The sequence below is a fragment of the Bufo gargarizans genome, chromosome 4 (assembly GCF_014858855.1).
Source record: "Bufo gargarizans isolate SCDJY-AF-19 chromosome 4, ASM1485885v1, whole genome shotgun sequence".
In the NCBI taxonomy this organism is placed as follows: Eukaryota; Metazoa; Chordata; class Amphibia; order Anura; family Bufonidae; genus Bufo; species Bufo gargarizans.
The window spans coordinates 427408483-427432652 of record NC_058083.1 but is presented as its reverse complement, the minus strand read 5'-3'; positions in this window follow the sequence as shown (position 1 = coordinate 427432652).

Here is a 24170-nt window from a genome sequence, read left to right as displayed (position 1 = left end):
ATATATATATATATATATATATATAAGCAGACTGATGTACTAGCCCTTAAAAGGGCTTTTTGGGGTGCTGTCAGGACGCTGTCCTTACAGCAGATGAGTCTTTGAGGACTGGAGTGGACACAGAACACTGGCCTAGCTAACGATTTCCCTATTCATTCAGCAGCACTCTCCCTGCTCTCACTAACACTGCAACTTCAGAATCTAAGATGGATTCTGTCCTTGCTTTTTGATGGGAGGGTCTGGGAGGGAGGGTATGCCGATTAGCTGGAATGTGTCTGCTGACTGTGAGGTACAGGGTCAAAGTTTGCTCAATGATGACAAATAGGGGGCGGACCGAACATCGCGGCGAACGCGAACAAACGATGTTCGCTGGGAACTGTTCGCCGGCGAATAGTTTGGGACAACTCTAATGGCAAACACATTCGTGTTAAGAAGCCACCTCACTCTGGGTCAAAATACTAATATCCATTGTACTTTTGGCTTTAGCTGACAGTACATAAGTTTATAATTGTGGATAACGGGGCCTATGGGAGCATTGCAGATGAGCGCATTTTCAGTTCTTCCAGATTGAATGAGCGACTTCAGGCCAACCAACTGTCCCTCCCAGAGCCCAGATTGTTACCAGGTTCTGCAGGTCCCCCGGCTCCATTTGTAATAGTGGCTGATGAAGGGTTTGGTTTGGCAGCACATGTCATGCGACCCCTCTCCAGATGCAATCTGGATGACAGGCGACACATATTTAACTATCGGCTGACTAGAGCCCGTCGGTATGTAGAATGTGCGTTTGGAATACTCACCAACAAGTGGAGAGTATTCCTGTCAACCTTACAGATGTCGCCGGACAATGCCACCCTTGTTGTTCAAACTTGTGTCATCCTGCATAACTTCGTCAGGATTCATGATGCTCCCTTAGATGCTAGTTTAGAGGAGTCTATTAACAATTCTTCTTCATCTGGAGGTTTGGATCACACACGTCATGGACTGCCTGGATCTGCAGGAATAGCATATCGAGACCTCTATGCTGACTACTTTACCAACCCTGAGGGATCATTACCATGGCAGATGGACTTAGTTCTTGGCAGACAATGATTTTTTTTTGTCATTATATTAGATAGTGTAGGGACTCGCAAGACAAAGAGGACCCTTAACGTGGGCTTGCAGGCTGGGGAATGTTGTAGTCAACACAGTTAGGCCAAAATAGGCTATATTTTTATGTGCACTGATAATGTACATGATTATGTTTTCCATAAAAATGGTCTAATGTTTTGGATACATAAGCCTTCTAATACCTCTTTATACATTATACTTTCCAAAAATAGTGCTACTCCAGAATAACATGTTCATATGACTGTGAGTATTAACTATTGACATTATCTATCCTTTCTCTTGTCGTAGGTTTTCATGGCTTCCACATTACAATGGTATCTGATTGGACATTCATTGTGAATAAGATGTTGCCTACCTAGATATGTTTGAAGATTGTTTTGACATTACATAGAAGACCTTTTTTTATTTTTTTTATTCATATGCTTTGTCAATAAATCTAACTATGTGTTTGCATTGTAATTTGTGACCCTTGACTTTTTCCCCAACATTTTTTATAATACTATTTTCATGTTTGAAATAAAACGGTCCACACAAGATTCCTTTTTCCAAAGTTTTTCGATTTTTAAATAAAACAATAAAAGGCTTCACAATCAGCCATAAAATAAAAGTTACTAAATACGATAAACACAAATCACATGTCAAAAAGCTCTCTCGTGAAAGGGCCAGTAACATTGGTTCGAATTACACCAACATAACCTAGAAGATTCGTCTGTTGTTGGTTATTAGAGCTTTGGCTGGAGTACTGTGGCCAAAAATGAGTAGGTTGTTCCTGTGAAGACATGCCCATAGGAACATTGGTGGGGCAGATGGCCATTTGGTGCATGCTGGGTCCTGGTTGTGGCTGAAGAGACCTTGCATATACCTGCTCCTTCATGGCATTTATAAATATAAGGAGCTCTAGAGTGTCAGGTTTTGGTTCCATTATATAAGCTACTGAGGTCATCATCAACATAAACATGGTAGTTTTCTCTTGGGGCCAGCCTTGGATGAGGGGAGCTAGCCCACCTTGCATTTTCTCCTCTTTACCTTCCCTTCTTCTCTCTGTCAAATAGTTGAGCACCTGGCCGCCAACCAGTGCTCGTGTATCAGGTTGAGAAGAAGGATTGGTAGTAGCCCCCCTTCTTCGGTGATGTTGCCTGGGATGGGCTTCTGGACTGGAAACTGTCTCTCCTGTAGTTTCCACACCCGAACTTCTCCCTGCATTTGGGAATGTGATATGTCCGGTGTGATGAGATCCTCCTCACCAGTGTCAGGACGTGGGGTATGTGGGCCTGGAGCATCTTGTTCCTCCTTTTGGGAGCTACTTTGACGGTTGTTAAAGTGGTGTGCGACAAAGGTGACAATCTGCTGAGCTCGCTGAAACAGGGCAAAATGACACACGTGCCATGCATGGCACACGTCCTGAACTTAGTCGTGCAGCGATTCGTTGCCAAATACCCCGGGGTCCAGGACATCTTGCAGCAGGCCAGGAAAATCTCTGGCCATTTTAGAAAATCTTACACGGCCATGGCTCGCCTTGCTGATGTTCAACGGCAACACCACTTGCCCGTCATACGTCTGATTTGTGACTGCCTGACGCATTGGAACTCCACCTTGTATATGCTTGATAGGCTGCTCCAGCAGAAACATGCCGTTAACGACTACCTGTACTAACTCTGTGGCAGGACAGGTTTTGAGGAGCTTGTTTTTTTTCATTGCGCCAGTGCCTGCTCATGCGAGATGCATGCAGACTTCTGCGGCCATTTGATGAGATCACCAAACTTGTCAGTCGCAGCCAGGGCTCCATCAGTGACATCGTACCTTACACCTTCTTTCTGGAGCATACATTGCATTGTGTCATTGATCAAGCCGTCAAGGAGCAATGCTGAATGAATTCCCATGGGGGGCTACTCCATCTGAGACAAGTCAGCAGGAGTCTGAAGAGGCGTCAGAGAAGGATGATGCCTGGGGGAGGAGAAGGAGCAGACTTAACTTTTCTGGGATCACTGGTGTTGTCCGTGGATGGTTGGAGGAGACCGAGGACGACATTCTCCTGGGCGATGAGCAGGAGCCAGGCCACTCCACCACTTCCAATTTAGTGCAAATGGGGGCCTTCATGCTCCAGTGTTTGAAGAGGGACCCCCGTATAAAAAGCACAAAAAGGGCAAGGACCAGTACTGCGTGGCTACGTACTTATACCCCCGGTACAAACACAAAATGACAGACATTTTACAAGCATCACAGAGGGCTGTCAGAATGCACTATTTCCAGGCCTTGCTTCGAGAGATGCTGCATTCTGCTGTTGCGGGCACTTGCAGAAGAATTTTCACACACAGAGAAACAGCGCATTTCAGTGCATGCAAGAAGAGGGCAGTTTGAAGATTTATTGGTCACTTCGGATATGAGATCATTCTTGCAGCCAACCCATCGACATCCGCCCTTCGTATCCAGCCTCAGGGAACACCTAGACCGACAGGTGTCAGACAGCAACAGGTTAATTGCCGATGTGGATGCTCTGAGAAGTTAGGAACCCCTTGACTACTGGGTGTGCAGGCTTGACCTGTGGCCAGAGCTGTCACAATTTTCCATGGAACTCTTGGCTTGCCATCGTCAAGTGTCCTGTCCGGAAGGACGTTCAGCGCAACAGGGGGGATAATGACCGATAAGCGCACTCGCCTAGCTCACAGCAGTGTGAACTACCTTACATTTCTAAAAATTAATGAGGCTTGGATCTCAGAGGAATTCAACACCTATGATGACCACGTTTAATTGAATTTCCTCATGCCAGCACACACATATCCACCACCACCCAGAACAATTAATGGTCCATGTCTTATGTAAATACAGCGCCATAAAAGGACTTTTTTTGTCTAATGTTTGGGGCCACGGAGGAATTCAACACCTGTGACTAGAGTTGAGCGGACACCTGGGTGTTCGGGTTTGCCAGGTTCATCTGAAGTTCGCAAAAAAGTTTAAGTTCGGGACCCGAACTTGACCCGAACTTAGCCCCGAACCCGAACTTTGAAGTCGATGGGAACCCGAACTTTGGAGCACTAAAATGGATCTAAAAAAGTAATGGAAAGGGCTAGAGGGCTGCAAATGGCAGCAAAATGTGGTTAAGAGCACGGCAAGTGCTCTGCAAACAAATGTGAATAGGGAAATAACTTAAAATAACATAAAATACATAAAAATATAAATAATAATCTTGATCTAGGAGGAGGAGGTCTATATGGAGTAGGATTTTGAGGAGGCGGTGGACGTGGACGTGTAGGTGGAATTGGCGGTGGAGGAGGAGGTAGCCAACACTGTTTGTTTGTTTTTTGTTCAAATTTGGGTAGACCCCAAAATATTGGGAAATATAAAAAATAAAACAAAGAGAAAGTGAGCTGGAGTAGAAAAATGGCTGGGTGAGGCCGGTCTATGCTGCACAGCAGTTGGCACCTGTTTTTCATCATCATCAGAGACGTGCTGCGGTGGTCCTCCCATGTACTCATCCTGTAACATAAGTGGTTGGGTATCAGTGCACTCAATCTCTTCCACTTTTGGGGCACGGCTATGTGGATGGCCCACGGAAACCCTGCCAGCAGAGTCATCAAAAAGCATAAGAGACTGCTGCATGACTTGGGGCTCAGACTGCTTGCCTGATTTGCAAGGGGGTGAGTTGACAGATGGTCATATGCTGGAGGTGCCAACTCTGAGCTTACAGCAGTGGACTGTGTGGGAGACAATGTAAAGGAACTGGAGGCACTGTCAGCCACCCAATATACTATCTCCTGTACTTGTTCAGGCCTCACCATTCGGACTGTCCTAAATGCAGCTTAGGCCGCAAATTTACTTTCTAGCACAAAAGATCAGAATTTGTCACCCAACAATGTAACAGACGCATTTGTGAAATGTATTTCCCTGTCCGCTATGTAGAGCAGGTGTATATCACAGCCAAAAATTGGTGAATGTCACCCAACAATATAACAGATGAATTAGTGAAATGTATTTCCCTGTCCACAATGTAGAGCAGGGGTATATCACAGCCAAATATGCAAATATGTCAACTCCTGAACTTAGAGATGGATTAACTATGTTATTGTTCCTGGCACATATGCAGGTGCAGGTGTACTTCACAAAAAAATTGTTTTGTCGCCCACCGAACAAACAGACGGATTAAGTATTAAATAATTTATATTTATTTTACATGTTACATTGTGCCCACCAAAAAAATCGCTGTAGGAAGGTCAGCCACAGAATGAACATACAGATAAATTATCTTTCTGTGTCAGGGGTGTAAAAATGGTGTATTGCACATGTGCCCTGGCTGTACAATTGTGTACCTGGCCCATGTTGGTGCAGGAACCCAACATCCGAGCCATTTGTGAATGACTGACCTGATAACCGTGGAAATGTCACCCCACACGTAAACAGATGGATTTGCTGAATTTATTGGCCTGGCTGTCACATATGCAGTGCAGGCTGCAGGATTAGTTGGAAGCCCAAACTGCAAATATGTCACCCCACAATCCAACAGATGAATTTAGTGCATTTATTTGCCTGGCTGTCACATATGCAGCACAGGCCACAAAGGTATTTTCTGGCTGAAGAAAAAAAATGTTTTTTCACCAACAATGAAACAGATGGATTTAACCGATTTTATTTCACCAACACAAATACAGCGCAGGCCGCAAAGGTACTTTATGGCAAAAAAAAAGTGTTTTTTTTCACAAACAATGTCAAAGTTGTGTTTACTAATTATATTTCACTGCAAAAAGCTGCAAAAAGTGCTTAAGACCATTGCAAGTGCTCTGCAAACAAATGTGGATAGTGCAATGACTTAAAATAACAAAATATGCAAAAATAAAAAATAATAATCTTGATCTAGGAGGTGAAGGTCCATATGGAGTAGGAGGTTGAGGAGGCGGTGGAAGTGGAAGTGGTGGTGGAGGAGGAGGAGATAACCAACACAGTTTTTAATTTTTTATTTTTTATTTTTTTTATTTTGCTTAACCCCTTACGGACACATGACATACCGGTACGGCGTGTTTCCCGAGTCTTTAAGGACACATGATGTACCGGTATGTCATGGGTTTAAATCGCGATTGCGGCGCGGCAGGGGTTAATCGGAACAGGATGCTGGCTGAAATCATTCAGCGGGCACCCCCGTATCGGCGATCGCAGAAAACCACAGGTCAATTCAGACCTGCGGTTTGCTGCGTTTCCAGTCAATTCGGGTCTCCGGTGACCCGATGAACCGGAAAAAGACTGATCGGTGGTGTGATTACACACCACCAATCAAAGTCCGTGCATTTGGGAGAGGCGGTGCTGGCTGTGGGACTGATGCCTGCTGTCCAGGGTGCTGATTGGTGCGGGGAGAGATATAACACCCTATATTGTGCTCCAAGTAATAATGCATGTACCGTATTTTTTGCCCTATAAAACGCACCGGCCCCTAAGAGTTACGGCCGACCGCCCGCCCTGCTCTGCCTGCTACAGGACATTTAGTAAGTATGTTAGTACAGATGGGGCTGGGGATCGGAACGTCAATTAAAGCTATTATTATAAAATGTTTAAGCAATAAAGCAGTGAGTGAGCGGCGGGGCCGGAGTACAGTGACCGCCCCGCCCCGCTGAATTTGCATGACACCGGCCCCTCCTCCCTCCCCCTCCAGCTGATACATCGCAGTTTGCGATGCTGCAGCATCGCAGACTGCAATGTAAAATGGCAGCATTCGCCCCATAAGACGCAGGGGCATTTTCCCCCCACTTTTGGGGGGGGGAGTGAGTCTTATGGGGTGAAAAATACAGTATAGTGTCCCCAAAAATAATGTCCCCCAATAGAAACTCCCCTACACTACACCCATGTAGTAATTCCCCCCCCCCCCCACTGCCCCATATAGTAATTTCCCTCACACTGCCCCATATAGAAATTTCCCCCACACTGCCCCATACAGTAATTTCCCCCACACAGTAATTTCCCCCACTCTGCCCCATACAGTAATTTCCCCCCACAGTAATTTCCCCCACACCTGTAATTTCCCCAACAGTGCCCCATATAGTAATTTCCCCCACACAGTAATTTCACCCACACTGCCCCAACAGTAATTTCCCCCACACTGCTCCATATAGTAATCTCCCCACACTGCCCCATATAGTAATTTCCCCCACACAGTAATCTCCCCCACACTACACTCCCATACAGTAATTTCCCCCACACTGCTCCATATAGTAATCTCCCCACACTGCCCCATATAGTAATTTCCCCCACACAGTAATCTCCCCCACACTACACTCCCATACAGTAATTTCCCCCACACTGCTCCATATAGTAATTTCTATCACACTGCCCCATATAGTAATCTCCCCCACACTACCCTCCCATGAAGTAATTTGCCCCCACACTGCACTCCCATGAAGTAATTTGCCATCACCCTGTACCCCATGAAGTAATTTGCCCCACACTGCCCCATTAAGTAATTTGCCCCCACACTGCACTCCCATGAAATAATTTGCCCCCACACTGGCGCCCATAAAGTAATTTGCCCCTACACTGCACCCCCTGAAGTAATTTTGCCCCACACTGCATCCTATTATGTAATTTGCACCCACACTGCCCCATGAAGTTATTTTGCCCCCACACTGCACTCCTATGAAATAATTTGCCCCACTCTGGCTCCCATAAAGTAATTTGCCCCACACTGCACCCCCTGAAGTATTTTGCCCCCACATTGCACCCCTGAAATATTTTGCCCCCACACTGCACCCCCTGAAGTAATTTGGCCCCACACTGCCCACCTTGAAGAATTTGCCTCCACACTGCACCCCCTGAAGTGATTTGCCCCCACACTGCCCCACATGAAGTGATTTGCCCAATTTAATAATCTGCCCCCCCCCTGAACTAATTTGCTAACACTCTGCCCATGTCCTCCTCTGCCCGCATTCTTCATTGTCCTGCTTCCCTCCCGGCACAGGCGCACAATTACATCATCACGCACGCCTGCGCTGGGATTTCACTACCGCTTAGGCCTCAGACCTACTAGGCCTGAAGCTTATGGCGGTGATCGGTGGCGGGGCAGGAAACTATTCTCTCCCGTACCCCGCCGCAGTATGTGGGCGTTCAGGTTGGCGTTGGGCACCCTATTATAATCCGCCACTGCCTCCAGCCACATAATCACTTGATGTTTTCTGTCCGGTGAATGCCTAATGTTTGGGGCCTGTACTCCACTGGCCTGCATTAAAATTGATATCAAATGGGGGAGGCGTGGCTTGGCTGTAATGGACGCCTGATCTAGTAGCTCCTGCACAGTAGCAACTCCTTTCCAGCATTTGACCTTCAATTCCACCTGGATTTGACTGGTAAACACCTAATCAGCTCCCTGACAAGATAGGGAAACCAAAGAGGCTACTCCCGAGGGTGAGCAGTGAAATCTTGGAGAATTACTTTGATAGAGGAAGAATCCAAGATGGCACCCGGAGCCCGGACACCACTACAGCTCTGCCCTCACCCCCGCTGCATGCATTGTCACCTGTGCCTGCTTCAGGGCATTCTGTCCCCACACCTCCTCTGATCCCTCTGGACTCCTTTCACCTCAAGTCACCTTCATTCACCACCACACAGGAAGACATCATGACAGCAGGATCCGGCCGCCCTAACATCCAAGATGGCGTAGCAGAAGAGGAGACCAAGAACAGAGCTGCCTTCTGACATCCAGGTTAGTCCGATCTCCTCTCCTCAGAACATAGTACCCTACAGGGGAGATATTTTTACCAACTATCCTGTCTTAGATAAATTAGTGTCAGAAGACACATTAAAACAAATGCTGCTAGCATTAAAATCATCCATGCAACATGATTTAGCAGCCATTATTGCTCCCTTACCTTCTAAGCTGCAAGATGTAGACCAGTGAGTGTCACATATTGAATCTAAGATGTCTGACTTCGCTGCATCTCAAAATGAAGTTATTGATGCGCATAATGGCATGGTGGACCAATTGGAAAGTATTGAACTGAAAATGGCAGATCTAGAGGACCGCTCGCAGAGAAACAATATCAAATTTTCACCAACCTTGAGCTACCTTCCTATATACAAAAGCTATTCTTGATTCTCCGTCCAAAGCTTTCCCCCCAGGAACTTATAATTGATTGCGCCCATAGGGTTCCGAAGCCAAAACACCTAGGTCCAGAAATACCTAGAGACACGCTGGCATGTGTTAATTTTTTCCCTATGAAGGAAGCTGTTGTTAGCAGTCAGAAAAATGGGGACTCTTCCTGCTCCTTACCATTCCGTCCGACTGTAAACTGACCTCTCTGTGGCCACACTGAGACAACATCGCAACCTACTGCCTGTCACACTCTCCCTGTGCAAGCATGACATCGCTTACAAATGGGGATACCCAATGAAGTTACTTATCTCCAAAGATGGCCGTACTCATTTGGTCCGCTCCTTTGAGGAGGGAAAAGCTCTATTACAAGGATGGCAAATTCCTATGTCTGCTCTTGAAACAAGCTCACTCTCACTCTTATAAAGGAACCCAAGAGTGATTTTTCAGTTACTGCACCTCAATACGGGTTCTCTCTCCTACTACTGGACTGCTTGAGGACACTACGTGGGCAAGCCGTGAAGATTACCTTACGGGGATGTCTCTCTTGCCCCTGAAACACCTGTATTAGTATGTCTCTGACAACCCACTCATTGCTACATCTCGACCTCCCCTTATTACCCCACTTACGTTTGCCCCCAGCATTCTCCATAAAGTTTCTTTCTAGTATGATACATAACTAGTATGATACATAGGTGGTCCCAGCACCTGTTGCCAGCATTGGCAATTCATTTAGCCACAATTGGTACAACCCCTGATGTGTCCTAGTCCACTCATGTTCAGTATTGCTCCAACACTTGGCTTTGACATGGACTTTTTGCCCCACCCTGCAGACATAGTTTACTATCTACTCTCCCGTTTTCTTGGATTTCTTCTATTGTTCTTCTAGCTAAGCGTTATTATGTAATGTTTTTTATTATGCTTGTTTCCTTATTAGGTCGCTATTAGCACTACAGCACCATAGACCAAAACAATTGGATTAAAATTCCTATCTGTCAACTCTAAGGGGTTAAACTGTCCACAGAAAAGATCATATCTTTGAAAAGAGGCGATGTCTGGCAACGCTGACATACTTTGCATTCAGGAATCCAACCTGTTGCAGAGAGATGAGTGCAGGATTAGACACCGCTTAGTCCCAACTATTATACACTCTAATAATGTTAAGAAAAGCAGAGGTGTATTTATAGCCATTAAAAATTCTGCCTCCTTTTCTTTAACTTCACAGGTTATTGATTCACAGGGCAGATACGTGATCTTGGTATGCGCGCTGAACAACATCAATTATACTATTGTGAACATATATGCCCCTAATGAACTCCAGATTTCCTTCCTACACAAAGTTATGAAGAAGGTTCACAAAGTCAAACAAGGTAAACTAATCATCTGTGGAGACTTTAACTCCATTGTAGATCCCTCTCTCGACATGACTAATCGTTCCAGATGCCCTCATATGGGCTTAGTGACATTTCTCCACTCCAAAGACCTTATAGACGTCTGGCGGGCTCAGCACAGCCATGATAGGGACTACACATTCTTCTCCCCTTACTCTAGGAGTTCCTAGTTGACCAAACAACCCTGTTCCATACGCTGAACTCATCCATTGGGATGATCAAATGGTCAGATTATGCTTCTATCCTACTGCAATTGGGAGAACAATTTCAGTCAACCGTATGGAGGAACAACACATTCCTACTATCTAACACTAAGCATAAACCCGAAATTACCAGAGCCCTACAGGAATAATTTCAACTGAATGTAGACTCCGTCACAGATCTACTCATAATTTGGCAGGCCCATAAGGCGTATATAAGAGGAATTTTAATAAAACTGAACCATATAGTAAAGAGAAACCAAGAAAAGGATTTAGTTGCCACACTGGACAAAATTTCAATTTTGGAGGCTAAAAACAAGCAACAACCTTCCATAGAGACTATGAATGAACTGCGCATTGAAAGGGACAAACTAATGTACCGTCTTAATAAGGATATTAATAAGACACTTTTATATACCAAGGCTAGATATTATGCCCAGGAAAACAAAGCAGGAAAACTTTTAGCTTCCAAGTAGGGTTGAGCGAACCCGAACTGTAAAGTTTGGGTTCGTACTGAACTTTAGGATTTTTGGACCCCGGACCTGAAACCGAACTTTTCAGTAAAAGTTCGGGTTCGGGGTTTGGCGAGTTAATGATGCTTTTTGAAAGGCTCCATTAACTACTAATGGCATGGCTTTGATTGGCCAGTGCAGCTTGTGACCCAGCCTCTATATTAGCTGAAGTCACATAGTGCTGCAAGTCACTCTGATCTTATTAATGTAGGGATAGGATTCTGCTGCTGTGAGGGAGAGAATAAGAAAATAATCATTTATTAGAAGTGCTTGTTAACTCAGCGATCTACAGCGATTTTGTTTTGTGGCTGCAGTGCACAATTTTTTTACTCTGCCCTGAGCCCAGTGACACAGAAAAATAATTTGTATCCATCTTTTAGTTAGGTGGGCGTTGGCGGCTATTTTATGCAAGTTCAGTGCACCAGCACAGCATATGTGCATTTGTGACAGTCAAGTACAAGTTTTAAATACTGGAATTATATTCCGGGGTAAAAAAAAAAATCACCCATTTTTTGCAAGACCCTACATCTGGGGCCTTTGCTGCATTTGTCACAGTGAAATACAAGCTTGAAATACTGCAATACTATTCTGGGTTTAAAAAAACACAAATTTTTGCAAGATAATAAATTTGCAGCCTTTGCTGCTTTTATCACAGTGAAATACAGAGCGTTAGATACTGCTGTTATATTCTGTTATTAAAAACCACCCATTTTGGCCAAGATAATAAATTTGCGGCCTTTGCTGCATTTGTCACAGTGACATACAAGGGTTAGATACTGTTGTTATATTCTGTTCTTAAAAAAACACCCATTTTGTGCAATACGCTAAATGTGGGGCCTTTGCTGCATTTGACACTGTGAAATAAAAGCTTGAAATACTGCAATTATATTCTGGGTTTAAAAAAACACCCATTTTTTGCAATACCCTACATCTGGGGCCTTTGCTGCATTTGTCACAGTAAAATACAAGCGTTAGATAGTGCTGTTATTTTTTGTTATTAATGCCTTGCACACCATCCTGTACTCACTGGCTCTCCCCGATACGCCGGCAAGAGACACGCGCACGTAGTCCCGATCAAGCCCCGTCCACCCACCCTTGCGTTCCACCAGGGGCATGCATTCCACTGGGTGGAAGTGCGCGGGATCGCTTTGCCACTCCCCTTTTTGTAGTCCCACCCGGGGGACTACAAAATATTAACAATGATAATATTGTCATAGGGGTGAGAGCTAACCGCCGGCCACGTCACACCACATTGCCCACATCCTACTGTATTATTGTTCTTATATGAAAATTCCATTGTCTTCCTATGGAACGCAGAGTGCGTTCCACTGACCGGAAGTGACGCCATATCACTTCCGATTGCGGACAATAACGGGCCAAATTCGCAAATTGCCAGGTAATTTGCTTGTGTACAGTACAGACCAAAAGTTTGGACACACCTTCTCATTATAAGAGTTTTCTTTATTTTCAGGACTATGAAAATTGTAGATTCACACTGAAGGCATCAAAACTATGAATTAACACATGTGGAATTATATACATAACAAAAAGTGTGAAACAACTGAAAATATGTCATATTCTAAGTTCTTCAAAGTAGCCACCTTTTGCTTTGATTACTGCTTTGCACACTCTTGGCATTCTCTTGATGAACTTCAAGAGGTAGTCACCTTAAATGGTCTTCCAACAGTCTTGAATGAGTTCCCAGAGATGCTTAGCACTTGTTGGCCTTTTTTGCCTTCACTCTGCGGTCCAGCTCACCCCAAACCATCTTGATTGGGTTCAGGTCCTGTGACTGTGGAGGCCAGGTCATCTGGCGCAGCACCCCATCACGCTTCTTCATGGTCAAATAGCCCTTAAACAGCCTGGAGGTGTGTTTGGGGTCATTGTCCTGTTGAAAAATAAATGATGGTCCAACTAAGCGCAAACCGAATGGAATAGCATGCCGCTGCAAGATGCTGTGGTAGCCATGCTGGTTCAGTATGCCTTCAATTTTGAATAAATCCCCAACAGTGTCACCAGCAAAGCACCCCCACACCATCACACCTCCTCCTCCATGCTTCACGGTGGGAACCAGGCATGTAGAGTCCATCCGTTTACCTTTTCTGCGTCGCACAAAGACACAGTGGTTGGAACCAAAGATCTCAAATTTGGACTCATCAGACCAAAGCACAGATTTCCACTGGTCTAATGTCCATTCCTTGTGTTCTTTAGCTTAAGCAAGTCTCTTCTGCTTGTTGCCTGTCCTTAGCAGTGGTTTCCTAGCAGATATTCTACCACGAAGGCCTGATTCACACAGTCTCCTCTTAACAGTTGTTCTAGAGATGTGTCTGCTGCTAGAACTCTGTGTGGCATTGACCTGGTCTCTAATCTGAGCTGCTGTTAACCTGCGATTTCTGAGGCTGGTGACTCGGATGAACTTATCCACCGCAGCAGAGGTGACTCTTGGTCTTCCTTTCCTGGGGCGGTCCGCATGTGAGCCAGTTTCTTTGTAGTGCTTGATGGTTTTTGTGACTGCACTTGGGGACAGTTTCAAAGTTTTCCCAATTTTTTGGACTGACTGACCTTCATTTCTTAAAGTAATGATGGCCACTCGTTTTTCTTTACTTAGCTGTATTTTTCTTGCCATAATACAAATTCTAACAGTCTATTCAGTAGGACTATCAGCTGTGTATCCACCTGACTTCTCCACAATGCAACTGATGGTCCCAACCCCATTTATAAGGCAAGAAATCCCACTTATTAAACCTGACAGGGCACACCTGTGAAGTGGAAACCATTTCAGGTGACTACCTCTTGAAGCTCATCAAGAGAATGCCAAGCGTGTGCAAAGCAGTAATCGAAGCAAAAGGTGGCTACTTTGAAGAACCTAGAATATGACATATTTTCAGTTGTTTCACACTTTTTTGTTATGTATATAATTCCACATGTGTTAATTCATAGTTTTGATGTCTTCAGTGTGAATCTACAATTTTCATAGTCATGAAAATAAAGAAAACTCTTTGAATGAGAAGGTGTGTCCAAACTTTTGGTCTGTACTGTATATATATGCCTGGTATGTTAAAATTATTTTATTACACTTGCTCCTGAGGAAGGGGAAACTTTGATCCCCGAAACGCATTGAACCAAATATTATATTAAAGGTGATTTGACCAGAAGCGCTGTTGCCCTGCTGCCATCATTCACTGTGATTCTACAAATGATCCTGGCCGGGGGAGTATTCGTCAGGTGTTATGTGCTTATCCTGCTGACGGCCCTCCATTGAAGTAAGTGCCTTGTTGGATGTTATCTATCCATTTTAATCTAATGTTTTTGTTGGATGTCATCAATTCACTTTTAATCTACATTGTGGTAAAATACTACCACTCTTAATATTTTAATTCAATATAGTAGTGAACTAATACCACTTTTTATATATATATATATATATATATATATATATATATTTTGGCATATGTACTTTTTGAGACTTCCCGCCACACACTGAGTGAACATTGGGACTGTTTTGTCATATTGTTGTCATATTCTTCTCTGTGCTGCGTAATTGCCACGCGCCCCCCTCCTTTTCTTGGAAGTTTCGGCTTCAATAATTTGTCCCACATTTCCGCACTAAGGGTTTATTTACCAGCGCACAGCTCACAGCCTGGGAGGTTTATTTCTTCCAGGCTGTGAGCTGTGCGCTGCGATTGGCCAGCACTGCAGCCTAGGAGAAGGAGACGCCCACAGGACAAGGGCAGACACCGCCTACTATAACTTACAGAGCGAAGATACCGGAGGGCATAACGGGAGAACGGAGCAGCACCCAGGGATAATAGTAAGTGCAGTGAGATCCCCGGGCGCCGCTCTACATGTCAGCATACATAGTTCACATTGTTTTTACAGGTGAAAGGTCCTCTTTAACCACCTATATAAATAACCAAAGATTACTCCATTTTGATTATTTCAATAATCTTTATTAAAATGGATAATATTGGCCACGGTGTGTATATGTTACTTTAACTTCATATATAAATACCTATATCTCAACTTTTATATAACTGACCGATAAACATATTCAGATAGCCCACTCAAAGAGTGACTATTCCCCCTTATGCCATAAAGCAAAGCTTAAATGGCTAAGACACACCATGACCCTTCTCAAGGATTGGGGTGGTAGGGGATGGGAATGGGCCTGGCTACGGATGTCATTAGGGGGCGGCGGACGACTCTCTTATAGCTCCATAACATAATGAACGATAAAGTTATATAATGGAATGTACGCGGCTTGGGGACAGAACAAAATGGGTTATAGTCTTTGACCCGATTATTCGACATCTCCCCGCAATAGTTGCACTATTGGAAACACATGCATCACCAGAGATCCCTGAATATTTAATAAAGAAATGGGCGGGGCATCAGTTCCACTCCGGATTCTCGTCATATTCCCGTGGGATTAGTGTATACGTCCATAGGAACGTTGACTTTGTCCAACTGGAGCAGTCGATTGATAGAGATGGGAGATTTGTTTTTCTCTATGCCGATGGAATGGCAGGAAGTTTTTTATATATCCCCCCTCCATTTGCTATGACAGTTCTGAACCAGTTGATGACTTATGTATAATAGAGAGAGAGAGATGTATAGAATATGACTTATGTATAATAGAGTATATATATAATAGAGAATATGACTTATGTATAATAGAGAGCGGTGCCCGGTGTTAATATGTGGAGATTTTAACGGTGTATTAGACCCTGAGTTAGATAGAATATCCACCGTAGGGAAACATAACCAGGGAAAGCATTCCCTATTTCGAGGGTTCTATGAGGAAACAGGCCTAAATGATGTCTGGCGATGGCTATACGGTAATAAGCCAGTGTTTTCTTGTTTTAGTAAAACATATAATGCTATGTCCAGAATTGATATTGCCCTGGCCAATAGTGAGATGCTCGATTTAACTTCAAAAATGAAATACGAGATTCACGGAATCTCGGATCACTCACCGATCCTACTGGCCATGAATATCAGGTGACAATCCGCCATAGCCAGACCATTTAGACTCAATGCTCACTGGTTAACTGTTATAAAAGATACAGAGAGAATAAATAAGGAACTTGCACAGTTTTGGCAAGAAAACATTGGTACAACGCATATCCAATTCGTGTGGGATGCAATGAAGGCATGTACCCATGGGTTATATTATGGCAAAATCAAAAAGAAAAGAACAGAATTCTTTATAGAGCAAAAAAGCTTGGAAGAAAAGGTTGCATACCTGGAAGGTAGGATTAGAACAAATAATGATGGGAACATGCGGACTAAACTAAAATCAGCCAAGGACCACTATACAAATTTTATGAGGAAAAAGGCACAGAACCAATTATTTTTCCAAGGATATGAGCATTTTTGTGAAGAAGGTACCCCCAGTAAATTACTTGTCGCTATAATATCTAATCAAAAGGCCCCTCAAAAGATCAGACAAATTCAAACAGGTGACGGTCGTAAAGTGGAAAAAGCTATGGAAATTGAGGGAGAATTTGTAAAATATTTCAATAACCTCTATCGCTCTGAGTTAGATGACACGGGGACCAACATAGAAGATTTTCTGCAACAAATTAGGATTCCAGAACTGTCGGAGCCGGACTCGGCTCTCCTGAACTCCCCCATTTCTTTGGGGGAGCTACAGGAGGTCATAAAGGGAATTCAGGGTTCCTCGGTCCCTGGGTCGGATGGGCTTCCGTATGGTATATATAAGAGCCATGCGGAGGTCCTCCTACCCTGGTTACTGCAGGTTCTAAATGAATCCTGTAACAGTGGAAAATTGCCCCGTCCTTAATGGAGGCAATTATTACACTGATTTTGAAGAAAGGGAAGGATGAAAACAAAGTTGAGGCTTATCGACCTATATCCCTGCTCAATGCAGATTATAAGAAAATAATTTTGCTGCTTGAAATGTTCTTTCACTGATGCTGGTTATGTTCATATGCTGTGGGGCTGCCCAGTTATTAAGACTTTCTGGCATAGCATATTTCAGGGTATGGAGGCAATAACTGGAAACAGTCCCCCCTTAACAATTCAAGTAGCTATACTTGGACTTCTTCCATTCGAGTTTAAACACAAAACATTAAAAAGTGAACAGATTCGCTGGTTGAAGGGACTCTTATTGGCCAAGGTATTAACTCTTAGGAATTGGGTGATGGACAGAGCCCCCACAATGCAAGAGTGGGAAAGATTAATGTCAAGAGTAAAAGAATTTGAGTTCATGAAATTTAAAGGGGAGAAATATCGGACATAGTTGAAGGATGTACGGTCGGAGTGGAACTGATAATCCATAAATAAAAAATAAAAAAAATAGGGAATACGTAAATAATATCTATAACCGGAGAAACTCGTGTGTATTGGAAGTGGGTTAAAAATGATTCGTCCTTTAATGGTCTATGAGACAGCTGGAATGAGGACGGGAGTCGCCCGCCGCCTCTGCGGCACCCGTGGCCAGGCATGGGGGGGGGGGGGAATAGGTTTGTTTGATATGGGAGGTGGGAGACTAGTACTATTTCGGGGTGTCTTGTATTTCCATATGCTGACTGATCCATTAGGTTACTGTTTTATGTTAGAACCCCGGCAGTATGCACATAACTGGGGGCAGGTACTAAGAAATTTAAAAGAAATTTTTATGTACTATGCGCCTCCTTTCTTATATATTTTTATATTGTTCTTGTTTAAAGAAAATTAATAAAGATATTTAAAAAAAATATAATAATCTTTTGAAAAAAGGAAAATCCGCTTGTGCATGGCAAGCTTCACGATGCTACTATGGATTTTTTGGAAAGACATGCAAATTAACTTCCATAAGCCTATGGGTCTCATTCTAGAAACCCAAAATAATGGATTGTTGCCCACATTAGAAATAACAACTATGTTTTGAGTAAGAGCAAAAGCAAGAGCATATGAGACAGAGAAAACTATAACTGCACCAAAGTTTCTCAATCCAATATAGCTATCTTTAAACGTGTAACCCTTTTCATTAGGGAGAGCTCCTGATACACCAAGGGGAGCCCCAAGTCTGCGAACTACATGCTTGTGCATGGCAAGCTTCACAATGCTACTATGGATTTCTGGGAAAGATATGCAAATTAGCTTCCATAAGATTATGGCAGTAGATGTTAATTTGCATATCATCATTCTAGAAACCAAAAATAATGGATTGTTGCCTACATTAGTAATAACAACATATTTTCTGTATGTAAGCTCCTTTATTCCCAGATTTTATTAGATTTTGAATAAAGAGAAGAAAGTGAATTGGATTGTTCTCTTTGTCATTGAAATTATTATTAGAGCAAAAACTTTGACACTTCAACCATGCTGCTGCATATGCAGCCCATGTAGATGTTGCCACTGAACTGGATAGAAGATCACTTGTAAGTTTCAAATCAAGTTCCATAGACTGGATGGGCATGGGATTCCAATTCTGTCTGCCTCCGGTACGAGAGTTCTGAACATAGGAAAATTCTGTTGGGATAAAGAGTCTGCTATTATATTAGATTTACCTTCAATATATTTAGCCTTTAACCATATGTTATTGTATAAACAAAGTAGCACAGTTTGTCTTAGTAAACATGTGACCATATCACTTTTTGCTGTTTGACAATTTATGGCGAATACGACACCTTTATTATCCGAAAATAATAAGATTCTCCTGTTTTTAAAATAATCTCGCCAAATAGTTAACGCTACTAGGACTGGGAATAGTTCCAAAAAATTTATGTTTTTCATGAAAGATTTCCCGAACCAAGTAATAGGCCATTTCTCAGCTGACCAATGATTTTGGAAACTAGCCCCATAACCTACAGATGCGGCAGAATCTGTAAATAAACGAAGGGAATCCGAATCTACAAATTCCTCTTGCCAAACGGTTCTACCATAAAAGTTTTCCAAAAACTGAATCCAGATAGATATATCTGCTTTCAATTGAAGTGTTATTCTAATATGATCTAAAGGAAGTTTTTTTACCAGCAGTAGCTGTGTACATTCTTTTCGAGAATATTCTGCCCATAGGTATTACCCTGGAAATAAAGTTTAACGAACCTAAAACAGATTGAATACGTTTTAAAGTAGCTTTTTCAGATAGCATAAGATTATGTAATTGAATTTTAGTAGAATTAATCTTTTCCACCGGAATACTAAATTCCATATTAACCGAATCTATGTAAATACCAAGGAATTTTATAAATCTAGTAGGCAAGACGGTTTTTTCTTCTGCCAATGGGATGTTAAAATATTCAGCTATATCTCTGAATGTATTCACTAAATTTATACAGTCCAAAGATTTATCCTGACTAGAGTTGAGCGAACACCTGGATGTTCGGGTTCGAGAAGTTCGGCCGAACATCCCGGAAATGTTCGGGTTCGGGATCCGAACCCGATCCGAACTTCGTCCCGAACCCGAACCCCATTGAAGTCAATGGGGACCCGAACTTTTCGGCACTAAAACGGCTGTAAAACAGCCCAGGAAAGGGCTAGAGGGCTGCAAAAGGCAGCAACATGTAGGTAAATCCCCTGCAAACAAATGTGGATAGGGAAATTAATTAAAATAAAAATTAAATAAATAAAAATTAACCAAAATCAATTGGAGAGAGGTTCCATAGCAGAGAATCTGGCTTCCCGTCACCCACCACTGGAACAGTCCATTCTCAGATATTTAGGCCCCGGCACCCAGGCAGAGGAGAGAGGTCCCGTAACAGACAATCTGGCTTCATGTCAGCAGAGAATCAGTCTTCATGTCATAGCAGAGAATCAGGCTTCACGTCACCCACCACTGTAATAGTCCATTTTCATAAATTTAGGCCCAGCACCCAGGCAGAGGAGAGAGGTCCCGTAACAGACAATCTGGCTTCATGTCAGCAGAGAATCAGTCTTCATATCATAGCAGAGAATCTGGCTTCCCGTTACCCACCACTGGAACAGTCCATTCTCAGATATTTAGGCCCCGGCACCCAGGCAGAGGAGAGAGGTCCCGTAACAGACAATCTGGCTTCATGTCAGCAGAGAATCAGTCTTCATATCATAGCAGAGAATCAGGCTTCACGTCAGCCACCACTGCAACAGTCCATTGTCATAAATTCAGGCCCAGCACCCAGGCAGAGGAGAGAGGTCCCGTAACAGACAATCTGGCTTCATGTCAGCAGAGAATCAGTCTGCATGTCATAGCAGAGAATGAGGCTTCACGTCACCCACCACTGCAACAGTCCATTTTCATAAATTTAGGCCCAGCACCCAGGCAGAGGAGAGAGGTCCCGTAACAGAGGATCTGGCTTCATGTCACCAGAGAATCAGTCTGCATGTCATAGCAGAGAATCAGGCTTCACGTCACCCACCACTGCAACAGTCCATTTTCATAAATTTAGGCCCAGCACCCAGGCAGAGGAGAGAGGTCCCGTAACAGAGGATCTGGCTTCATGTCACCAGAGAATCAGTCTGCATGTCATAGCAGAGAATGAGGCTTCACGTCAGCCACCACTGCAACAATCCATTGGCATATATTTAGGCCTAGCACACAGGCAGAGGAGAGGTTCATTCAACTTTGGGTAGCCTTGCAATATAATGGTAAAATGAAAATAAAAATAGGATTGAATGAGGAAGTGCCCTGGAGTCCAATAATATATGGTTATGGGGAGGTAGTTAATGTCTAATCTGGACAAGGGACGGACAGGTCCTGTGGGATCCATGCCTGGTTCATTTTTATGAACGTCAGCTTGTCCACATTGGCTGTAGACAGGCGGCTGCGTTTGTCTGTAATGACGCCCCCTGCCGTGCTGAATACACGTTCAGACAAAACGCTGGCTGCCGGGCAGGCCAGCACCTCCAAGGCATAAAAGGCTAGCTCTGGCCACGTGGACAATTTAGAGACCCAGAAGTTGAATGGGGCCGAACCATCAGTCAGTACGTGGAGGGGTGTGCACACGTACTGTTCCACCATGTTAGTGAAATGTTGCCTCCTGCTAACACGTTGCGTATCAGGTGGTGGTGCAGTTAGCTGTGGCGTGTTGACAAAAGTTTTCCACATCTCTGCCATGCTAACCCTGCCCTCAGAGGAGCTGGCCGTGACACAGCTGCCTTGGCGACCTCTTGCTCCTCCTCTGCCTTGGCCTTGGGCTTCCACTTGTTCCCCTGTGACATTTGGGAATGCTCTCAGTAGCGCGTCTACCAACGTGCGCTTGTACTCGCGCATCTTCCTATCACGCTCCAGTGCAGGAAGTAAGGTGGGCACATTGTCTTTGTAGCGTGGATCCAGCAGGGTGGCAACCAGGGGCGTAGCTAACTGCACAGAGGCCCTGGTGCAAGAGTTGAGCTTGGGCCCCCCTTCCCTCAGTGCGTTGTGTGTCTTCTTATGTGGCACAAGGGTCTTTGGGCCCCCTCAGGCTCCTGGGCCCGGTAGCGACTGCTACCTCTGCACCCCCTATAGCTACGCCCATGGTGGCAACCCAGTAGTCCGCACAGGTTAAAATGTGGGCAACTCTGCTGTCGTTGCGCAGGCACTGCAGCATGTAGTCGCTCATGTGTGCCAGGCTGCCCAGGGGTAAGGACAAGCTGTCCTCTGTGGGAGGCGTATCGTCATCGTCCTGCCTTTCCCCCCAGCCACGCACCAGTGATGGACCCGAGCTGCGTTGGGTGCCACCCCGCTGTGACCATGCTTCATCCTCATCCTCCTCCACCTCCTCCTCATCCTCGTCCTCCTCGTCCTCCAGTAGTGGGCCCTGGCTGGCCACATTTGTACCTGGCCTCTGCTGTTGCCAAAAACCTCCCTCTGAGTCACTTCGAAGAGACTGGCCTGAAAGTGCTAAAAATGACCCCTCTTCCTCCTCCTCCTCCTCCTCCTCCTGGGCCACCTCCTCTTCCATCATCGCCCTAAGTGTTTTCTCAAGGAGACATAGAAGTGGTATTGTAACGCTGATAACGGTGTCATCGCCACTGGCCATGTTGGTGGAGTACTCGAAACAGCGCAACAGGGCACACAGGTCTCGCATGGAGGCCCAGTCATTGGTGGTGAAGTGGTGCTGTTCTGTAGTGCGACTGACCCGTGCGTGCTGCAGCTGAAACTCCACTATGGCCTGCTGCTGCTCGCACAGTCTGTCCAGCATGTGCAAGGTGGAGTTCCACCTGGTGGGCACGTCGCATATGAGGCGGTGAGCGGGAAGGCCGAAGTTACGCTGTAGCGCAGACAGGCGAGCAGCGGCAGGATGTGAACGCCGGAAGCGCGAACAGACGGCCCGCACTTTATGCAGCAGCTCTGACATGTCGGGGTAGTTGTGAATGAACTTCTGCACCACCAAATTCAGCACATGCGCCAAGCAAGGGATGTGCGTCAAATTGGCTAGTCCCAGAGCTGCAACGAGATTTCGCCCATTATCACACACCACCAGGCCGGGCTTGAGGCTCACCGGCAGCAACCACTCGTCGGTCTGTTGTTCAATACCCCGCCACAACTCCTGTGCGGTGTGGGGCCTGTCCCCCAAACATATGAGTTTCAGAATGGCCTGCTGACGTTTACCCCGGGCTGTGCTGAAGTTGGTGGTGAAGGTGTGTGGCTGACTGGATGAGCAGGTGGAAGAAGAGGAGGAGGAAGCCGAGAAGGAGGAGGTGGCAACAGGAGGCAAAGAATGTTGCCCTGCGATCCTTGGCGGCGGCAGGACGTGCGCCAAACAGCTCTCCGCCTGGGGCCCAGCTGCCACTACATTTACCCAGTGTGCAGTTAGGGAGATATAGCGTCCCTGGCCGTGCTTACTGGTCCACGTATCTGTGGTTAGGTGGACCTTGCTACAGATGGCGTTGCGCAGTGCACACTTGATTTTATCGGATACTTGGTTGTGCAGGGAAGGCACGGCTCTCTTGGAGAAGTAGTGCCGGCTGGGAACAACATACTGTGGGACAGCAAGCGACATGAGCTGTTTGAAGCTGTCTGTGTCCACCAGCCTAAATGACAGCATTTCATAGGCCAGTAGTTTAGAAATGCTGGCATTCAGGGCCAGGGATCGAGGGTGGCTAGGTGGGAATTTACGCTTTCTATCAAATGTTTGTGAGATGGAGAGCTGAACGCTGGCGTGTGACATGGTTGAGACGCTTGGTGACGGAGGTGGTGGTGGTGGTGTTGGTGGTACATCCCCTGTTTGCTGGGCGGCAGGTGCCAACGTTCCTCCAGAGGCGGAGGAAGAGGCCGAGGCGGCAGCAGCAGAATAGGCCGAGGCGGCAGCAGCAGAAGAGGTAGCAGGGGGAGCCTGAGTGACTTCCTTGGTTTTAAGGTGTTTACTCCACTGCAGTTCATGCTTTGCATGCAGGTGCCTGGTCATGCAGGTTGTGCTCAGGTTCAGAACGTTAATGCCTCGCTTCAGGCTCTGATGGCACAGCGTGCAAACCACTCGGGTCTTGTCGTCAGCACATTGTTTGAAGAAGTGCCATGCCAGGGAACTCCTTGAAGCTGCCTTTGGGGTGCTCGGTCCCAGATGGCGGCGGTCAGTAGCAGGCGGAGTCTCTTGGCGGCGGGTGTTCTGCTTTTGCCCACTGCTCCCTCTTTTGCTACGCTGTTGGCTCGGTCTCACCACTGCCTCTTCCTCCGAACTGTGAAAGTCAGTGGCACGACCTTCATTCCATGTGGGGTCTAGGACCTCATCGTCCCCTGCATCGTCTTCCACCCAGTCTTGATCCCTGACCTCCTGTTCAGTCTGCACACTGCAGAAAGACGCAGCAGTTGGCACCTGTGTTTCGTCATCATCAGAGACATGCTGAGGTGGTATTCCCATGTCCTCATCATCAGGAAACATAAGTGGTTGTGCGTCAGTGCATTCTATGTCTTTCACCGCTGGGGAAGGGCTAGGTGGATGCCCTTGGGAAACCCTGCCAGCGGAGTCTTCAAACAGCATAAGAGACTGCTGCA